Source organism: Agelaius tricolor, unplaced genomic scaffold (genome assembly GCF_023055355.1).
Source record: "Agelaius tricolor isolate 1412-34295 unplaced genomic scaffold, bAgeTri1.0.p SCAF_6, whole genome shotgun sequence".
Lineage (NCBI taxonomy): Eukaryota > Metazoa > Chordata > Aves > Passeriformes > Icteridae > Agelaius > Agelaius tricolor.
The window spans coordinates 34,721,297-34,729,630 of record NW_027269266.1 but is presented as its reverse complement, the minus strand read 5'-3'; the positions used below and the strand labels follow the sequence as shown (position 1 = coordinate 34,729,630).

The window sequence follows — 8,334 nt, the reverse complement described above, 5'->3', positions numbered from 1 at the left end:
GCGTTCATTGCCAGGGTCATTCTCCGGGAACTCCATTTCCAAATCCTGCATCAGCGAAGAGGGGAAAGAAGGTCTTAAAAACAGAAAAAGGAGAGAAAAGTACTTCCCCTAGGAGAAGTTTCATGAATAAAGGCAGTTCTCAAACAGCGTTACGGAGGAGCACGTGGTGCCAGGTGAAACACCGGGCAGGAGGACCACAGCGATGCGGGACTCGGCCCCGCTCCCGGCCCGACGGGGCAGCGGAGCTGCCGGCAGGCAGAGGCCTCCGGGGGATGCCTGCCCCCGCCCGGGCATCCCCAGCCCGCGGAGACCGCCAGCGCGGTAGCGGAGCTTCTCTCCCTCGGCCACCTCAAATCGCGGGTGGCCGTGGAGCGCTGCCTGCCCGAAAGGGGCTGCCGCCGGCGCCCTGGGAGTAGCGGCGCGGGGCGGCCAGAGGGCGCGGGGACAGCTGTGGAAATAAAGGAGCGGGGGAAGGATGGAGAGAAGGGGGAAGAGGGGGGCGGGGGCGCGGTGCCGGGGAAGGCAATGCGGGGACGGTGGAGGGTTTCGACCCGAGTTTTGGGGGGAAGGGGGGCACGGCAGGCATGGACACACACACACCAGCATCCTCCGGCACTTCCACCAAGTCAGCCCCACCGCCCCGCGGGGCCGGGAGCCGCCGGAGGGAAGGAGCCGCCGCGCGCACACACACACACACACACAGAGACACACAGACACACGCCACCGCTGCGCTCCAGCCGCCGCTCGCTTCTCCCCCCCTCCCACCGCCGCCGCGCAGGCAGGAGGCAGCGGGCGCGGAGCAGAGCGGGCGGCGCAGGGCTCGGAGACCCCGGCCCCGGTCGGACCGGCCTCCAGCGGCCGCGCTGCCCCGACGGCACCGCCGCCCCCTCCCCGGGGGCAGCGCGCACCTCCCCGCCTGGAGGGGCCGTGCGAGGAGGCAGCGGGCGGGGGGAGCGCGGGCACACACACATACACACACACACACACTCACACACTCACACACACATATACACACACACACGCAGGCACACCCGCACAGACACACGCAGGCAGAGGCAGGGCTGCCCCACGCCGGTACCTTGCTGCCCTGGTGTTTTCCGTCCGGGCTCCTCCTTGCTGAGGCAGCTCGGGAGCGGAGCCGAGCGGGCGGGTGCGTGTGCGTGTGTGTGTGTGTGCGTGCGTGCATGCGTGTGCCTGTGTGTGTGTGTGTGTGTGTGTGTGTGCGAGAGCGAGCGAGAGAGAGAGACTCTCCCCCCTCCCCCTCCTCCTCCTCGCTCTCCTTCCTTTAAACGCCCACTCCTGATGGGTGAAAAGACAACTTGAACTTCAGTGCAATTAACTTCGCCGGCGCCTCGGAAGCCGGAGGTGTCGCCGGCCTCGCCCGCCGCGCTCCCATGAGTGAGTCGGTCCCGCTCCTTCGGCGTCTCTCCTCGGGGACGTGGGGGACGGGGGGGGACAGAGCCGTGCCGGGGGCACCCGCCGCGGCGATTTACCCGGCCGTGCCGGCCCGGGAGGGCGGGCGGGAGGGAGGCACGGGGCGGGTGGCTGCGCTCGGCGCTGCCGCTGCCGGAGCCTCCCGGCCGGCACGGGCTCACACCTGCCGCCGCGCCGCTGCCGGTCGCCGGCCCCGCTCCGCTCCGCTCCCTCGCCCGCCGCCGGCACGGGGGGAGCGAGGGGAGGTGGGGGTGGGGGCAGAGGGAAAAAACCCCAAAGTTTGGCAAAGTTCTTACCCAGCGCCGCGCGCCTCCCGGCAGCGGCGGGCGCGGGGCGGCGGCGCCCCCGACGGCGCGGGGCGAAGCGGCGGGGCCGGGGGTCGCGGGCAGGGGGGATGGGGGGGTCGCGGGGTGGCGCTTCCGCGGGGCGCGGGGGTTGCGCGGGCGGCCGAGCGGCGGCGGCTGCCCCAGCCGGGGGCGCGCCCGTGGCGGTGGGTGGCACGTCCCCCCCGCCCGCCCGCGGCGCGACCCGGCGCTGCCGCTGTCACGGGGAGCAGTGCCAGGAGCTCGTCTGTGTGCTCCAGGATTTACTTTTGATTTTTCCGCTTCGTCTCCGAACCCGCCACTCGAGGTCTTGCTAAATCCTCGCCCCTTTGTCGCCGTGTCCGCCGGCTGCCGGGGGGAGCGCTCCTGACAGGCACCTGCCCGACCCGGAGTTTCCCTCTGCCAGTCTCCAGCTTTTTCTGACTGCGGGAGAAACTTCGCTACACTCTAAGTTTTCTGAAACACTTTGCAGCAGCTCCTAAGCTGAAATAAGTTTAAACTGAGAAAAGCTCTTCGCTGGTTTTAGTCCGTGCAAATAAGCGCAGCGCTTCTGCGAAAATAATTCACAAATTCAGATGCAGAGACTCCAGGGCGTGTGATCTGGAGGTGCCCTTTCATTCTGGTCCGTGCTACTTGGGTGGGAGTTAGCAGCGGCCCCTTATTTCTACTTTATATTATTTTGGTACAGTGCATTCATATATTTGTCTGCTGTAGTCTGCTGGCAAACATTAGCATTCAAGCTTACATTTTTGACAAATGTGCAGACAGGAATAGCATGAATAGGCATCTTAAATATTAACAACCTAAGCATCTGTTGTGAAACAAATTTAATATATTTACTCTGTTTTTCTCACATTGTTAGGAAAGGTTACAATAAGTGTAAAATTTCAGCTGTAGTTAGCACAAGGAATGCTTGGATATTTCACTATCTGTTCAAGCATTTAACACAATCACCAGATAGATATGTGTCAAATCAGGCGCACTATTCAAAAACAACTTGAAACTGTAAGCGTAGAGTGTATAGACATGAATATAGCATGTTCTCTGCAATTTCTATCTTCTAATTACTCTTCAGCACTATTTGTAGAATTTGAGAATGCTCTTTCCAGTCCTGTACTCCTATATGCTCTTAAATATGTTTATACCTACACACACTCATTTTCTAATTCACTTTCTATTTGAGATTGTTATTGGTATTACCTTGCTTTTCGAGTTGAAGCAATAGTTTTGTGAGGAAATGTGAAATAACATAGAGTAGGTAAAAAAATGAGCAGGCAGAAAATGCAACGTGTTCACATATAAGCATGCGTCGGAACAGATAGTGCACAAACAAGGCAATAGAAGAGAAATTAAAATCCTTGGCTAGTATGCTCTGTGTGCCCACTCTTCAGTACAGCTAGTGGAAAAGAAACAACTGACTCCAAGGAATTCCTCTGTCCCTGTAATAAAACTGTTCAGAGTAGAGCAAGAGCACAGAAGAGCAAAGCCTCCAAAAAGGCTGTAGAGCTATTTCAGGAATCAGTGCATTCCTTCCCTTTTTCCCACAAGTTCAAATATGTAATAAATAAGTCCTTTGTATGCAAAATAGTTTACTGGAACAAAAAATATTTAAATGAAATGCTTTTTGTGCATGAATTTTGAAAAACTGGCCATTTCCTTTTTATATTCTTTGTTCTTGATACTTTAAATAGCAAAGTAACTCTCGCAGTTTCCCCTCTCATGCTATTTTAGCGACTCGTGTGAATCCTAACCTGCTGCTGAGCTCCCGAGAAAGCAGTGTGAAGCAGAGTCGATCTGTAAGTCACTGATGGGACACAGTGCTTTGGCAGTATCAGAAGCAGAGAGGGGCTGCCACGCCAGCCCCAGCTTGTGCAGGAGCAGGGCACCTCTTTGGTTTGCAGCGTAGGCCCAGCGGGTCAGGGGATGAGCACCTGCCCTCTGTGGCTGTGCTTCCCAAGGCAGCGCCAGCCCTGCCTGAGCCCTGCCAGCATCCCACAGGCACCAACCACCACACTCAGCCCTGCTGGGGACGTGGGCACATCCACCCCAGCAGCACTAAAACCTCTTCAGAGAGGTTTCTCTAAAGAAAATGCTTCTCCCACGTTACAGGTTTGGGATAGAGAGGGCTTTACATGTGTGCAACTGCCATTTAGATGATAATCAGTTGAAGTCTGGTGTTCTTCTTTAAAAAAAAAGACCAACAAAAAACCCCACCAAATCTTTTAAATGTATCAACTACTTGATTTTTCAAAGTACTGTTACGTTTTTAATGTCACCTAATTTTTTTAGTCCAAGTATTGTCAGAGGAATTTGAAGTAATTCCTTAGGTTTCCAGCTGTATTTGAAAAAAATTAGGAAGATTACTTTATTAATAAAATAGCTCATAATATATAGAAAAATATATTAAAGTATATTTCTGAATTAAAACTGGAGGAAATATGACTTCTGAAATGTTTTAGTCATATTTCTAGGAACTATGGTATTTTAACATAGACTCTAGTGAAGCATTTTATTGCCTTCTTGTATATAACTGCCATTGCTCTCTCTAGATATATTTAATATATATCCAGTGAAGCCACAAACTTTCCTTCTACAACAGTTTAAACACATCTGGAACATTTTACTTTCTTATAATTTATGTTAATAGATGTAGAGTGTATATACAATCTTCTCAGACATCATTGCTTTTTCCAAAGGGGAATTTTTTTACTTTCAGTCAGGGAATATATTTATAAGAACAAAATAACTCAAAGTATAGGCAATTCTATATATCATTTTATTTTCTGTTATATTAGGTTGATTATATAAAGCTTTCATTTAGAGCGATGGGATGATGAAATTACAGAGGAGTGATTGGCTTTTGTTTTTTCAAATGGTTCAAGTTGAGGGCTGCAAAAATGAATGTTTTTTGTAAAGTTCTTTGAGTGCATAATATTTTTCATAGAATTCTGACAAATTAATTTAATAGAAAAGCCACAAGTCTCTTAGCCAGGTAAAATGGAAGTTCTGTTTTTGCCGTTATAGGCATCAGGCTTCAGTAACCTGCTGCTCTTGTGGAATGAACACTTTCTACTTAAAGCTATCATGCACCTACTGTTTATTTACGCTGCATTAAACTGACAGCACGGCAATCAGAGGAAAAAATATGACTTACTTTCCTGAAGTAAACACCAGTTTATAGGTTAGTGCCTGTATTTATATTCCTGTCGCCACTAAATAATGGCTGTCTCCATTTTAATATCTACCTGTGGTGTTACCCAGAGCAGCTGACTCCTCCTTGTTTAAAACAAGCAAAAAAAGAAGGTGGGGGTGAGGAAGAGAAGAAAGTTTTGTTATCATTCCACTCTAAGAGGAACTTAATAGAAAAGTGATTCAGTATTCCTTTCTGTGGCAAGCCGAAGCCAGTTTTAAAGACATAGTATTCAGTTTTACTTGGTGTAATTGAATTGCATCTCAAACAGGGAAAACAGAATTCCTTAACAGTATTTGTCTATCCAAGACACTGTAATTGTATATTCAGGCAATGGCAGATTAAGGGCAGAAGCATTTTATTAATAACTGAAAGCACATATGTGTGTGTGATGAAAAATGTTCTGCAAATCTGTCACTATGCAATCAAGTGCATTTTTTAAACTTTAGTTGTCACAAAGTTGCTACTGATTCTAAAAAAAAAAAAAGAAAAAAAGAAAGAAGTAAAACAGTTTGACGGTTAAAGAGTAACTTACAGTTCTTACTGCCTGCTATACGGAAATTTTGTAACTTTGTAAAGTCAGTCTCAGAAAGCCCTGTTGGTGTTACTTTTAATCTTGGAGTGATGAGTCCAAGTAGCCGGCATTTGAACTGAAGATAACTGCAGTCAGAATAACTCACAGTTTGTAAAAAGCTTCTCTAAATTCTCTGTTGAAGGACTCCATTAATAACTTTTACCTGAGAGGTTAATTCCTCCCTCAGATTCTCAAAGTATTATACTTAACACTAAGTTGGCTTGTTGGTCAGTTCCCTTGGCTGTGGTATCGTGAACTCTCAACAGCCCTGACCACAGCTTGTAACTGTTATTTCCAAGAGGATATACTATGATGTTCCCTTCAAAAATGCTGGTGGTTTTGAACATTTGCCATCCTGTGGCATTTAACTTTACCACAGTTATCACCAACACTTCATTACATAATGGGTATCCATTCTATTGCTTTGCAAATGTCAGCTTTCTCATGGTTTCTGCACAGCATTGCTCTCAGTACGTTTGTCTTGATAGAGATTAATTTTAAGGAGAATTGCCAGCACTGATCTTGTACATGTGCTCTGATCTGGTCCTTGTGCCCTGCACCAGTTGTAAACTACTCCTAATCTGTTTTATCTGGTGCCTTGTACTAGGAATGGCATAGTAATAGTAGAGTACAGTAGTAGAGTGTAGTAACATACCTCAGGCACTGTCTGAATTCTAAATATTTCCTTTTAAACTTGCTGAGCCTGACTTTGCTCCCATGCACACTGGTGTGTCACTGCAGAGCTTGGTTTTCACCGTTCCTGTAGAGGATCAGTGTTAGGTGTTCAGATGGGCTGAGGGACGCACTAACACTCGGTATTTGTGGCAAGGTCCACCTTTCAGCTATTTATTTAGAACACCAACGCACAGCGATCTCTTTGGAGATTGATTCCCCTGTGAAACACTGTGCATTTGCTAGGACTGGGACTGTAAGTCTTGCTTCCACCGGAGTGCAGGCTAGCTGCTGTCTCTGAGCTGTTGTAAAGCACTGCTGGTGACACCTCTGCACAGCTGTAGGCTGACAGAAGTCAGCTCTCGCTCCCTCGTGCTTTGCTGCTGTGAACTGTGGGTGAGAGAGGCAGAGGAGCCTGCTGGCTTGCACATGGGCCTCGGTCACCCCAGCTGCACCTGGGTGCAGAACATCAGGACGGGCCACGTCTGTCAGCTGCGCTGGCCTTACATAACTTCCAGGGACTATCTGCTCTCTTTCCCGTGGCGCATTATGACATGATATGACCTGAGGAGATGAGGGAGGTGCTTTAAACCTCAAGTGCATCTCGTCTTCCCGGGATCCTGCTCTGACAGGATTTATCTGGCCAGCAGCAATCATTTGTGGGTCGTTACACTTGCTGCTCGCTAGACGAAGTGGTATGCACTCAGACCACCTGTGCTTGGAGGACTGTCTCGTCATCTTTTCTAGTGTCTTGACTCCTGGTTCTGGTTTCAGCTCTGAAATAAAAGTGTAATTTTGGGTTAATAACTGTCCATGCCATATTTGTCATCTTTGATGCTGTAATACTGATTTTGAAAATGCTCAGCACATAACTTCATGTGAAGAAAAAGGAAGCTGCAGCACTCTATCCTTTTATAAATGCAGCCTTAATATGCTCCTGGTTTATTCACCCAGCTATAAAATTAGTAGTATACGTGTTTCATAGAACAGTGAAGGATTAAGTAATTCTTTATATTTGTAAATTAGTCCTAGAGTGGAAAACATTTTTAGCAGGAGTGCCAAGAATTGCTGCTCTGAACTCAAACCCACATGCAAAGGTATGAGAAAGGTATTTCCTTTTCAGTAACTGCACTTAGAATATGTGTCTGGTCATAATAGCCAGGTAATTAAAAACATTTTCAATGAAAAGGAGGAAAGTTCTAAACATCATACACACCCTATATTCCTACTTCTATTACATTAAATAAAAGACAGAAAAGAGAGGAAGGAAAAGACAGTGGGAGAGAGTGTGCGTGCATGCGTGCAGGGTCTCAGAAGGACCAAAGGCAAAAAATGAAGTGGAGAGGAATTCCATACTGAGTTTTAAAATGTTTATAATCAAAGATTAAATTAATATTTTTGTGGGGAGTAGTATTAGAAAGATTTTAAATCATTAGTGCTTTTCATCATAGGTGGGCTTTCTTGATAAATGTAAGAAGTCTCAAGAATAATTAAAGGAATCTTAAAACTTAAAAATGACAGTTTTAGCTTCTAAGGATTCATTGTAATATAATAATACTGTATGCTTTTTAGTGTTACTTCTGCACTAGACATTTAATTACAGTCTTTGTGAGACATGTTATCTGTATAGTAACTAGTGCATAAAAAGAATGATATTTACTTTTACATACAAGCTCTTGCTTGCCAGCTTTCTTTTTAAGATTATAGATTAAGATCTCCAATCCAGAATGTTCATGACTTCAATGAAAACAACTTAATTTGACACAATTTTGGGGAGGAATGGAGCATTTATTGTAATAGTACTGCTTCTCTAGTCATACTTTTGCAATAATACTTGAACTGCTGTTTAGCAGTGGGGTTTTCTTCTGTGCAAGGGCCCAAACTCAGCGTTCTTTGCTTGTTCAAAGGGTAGATTTTAGAATATCAAATGAAAAAGCATGTCTAATTTTTATATTGAGAAGTAGGATTAAAAAAACTTCTAAGCATAGTATGGTAGGTTTTTCACAGGTACAGTTTATTGCTGAGAGGAAATTTGGAGCTTGCTTTTGCTACATCAGATATTGACTATTGTCTGAAACATGCACTGGATAATATGAATTTATGGAATTCATAGTTTGGTCCACCCATTGCTGTGAAAAAGT

At 47.0% G+C, this 8,334-nt stretch overlaps 1 protein-coding gene across 3 annotated transcripts in view; it reads left to right on the top strand.

Moving 5' to 3' along the window:
* The first annotated feature begins 1,262 nt into the window (after window positions 1-1,262).
* The window catches only part of SATB1 (SATB homeobox 1), a 92,035-nt gene continuing 84,963 nt past the window's right edge, over window positions 1,263-8,334 (top strand). For all 3 annotated transcript variants that reach the window (XM_071429315.1, XM_071429314.1, XM_071429308.1), the window contains exon 1: window positions 1,263-1,398. The gene's annotated coding sequence lies outside the window, so the exon portion shown is untranslated. The remainder of the gene's footprint in view (window positions 1,399-8,334) is intronic.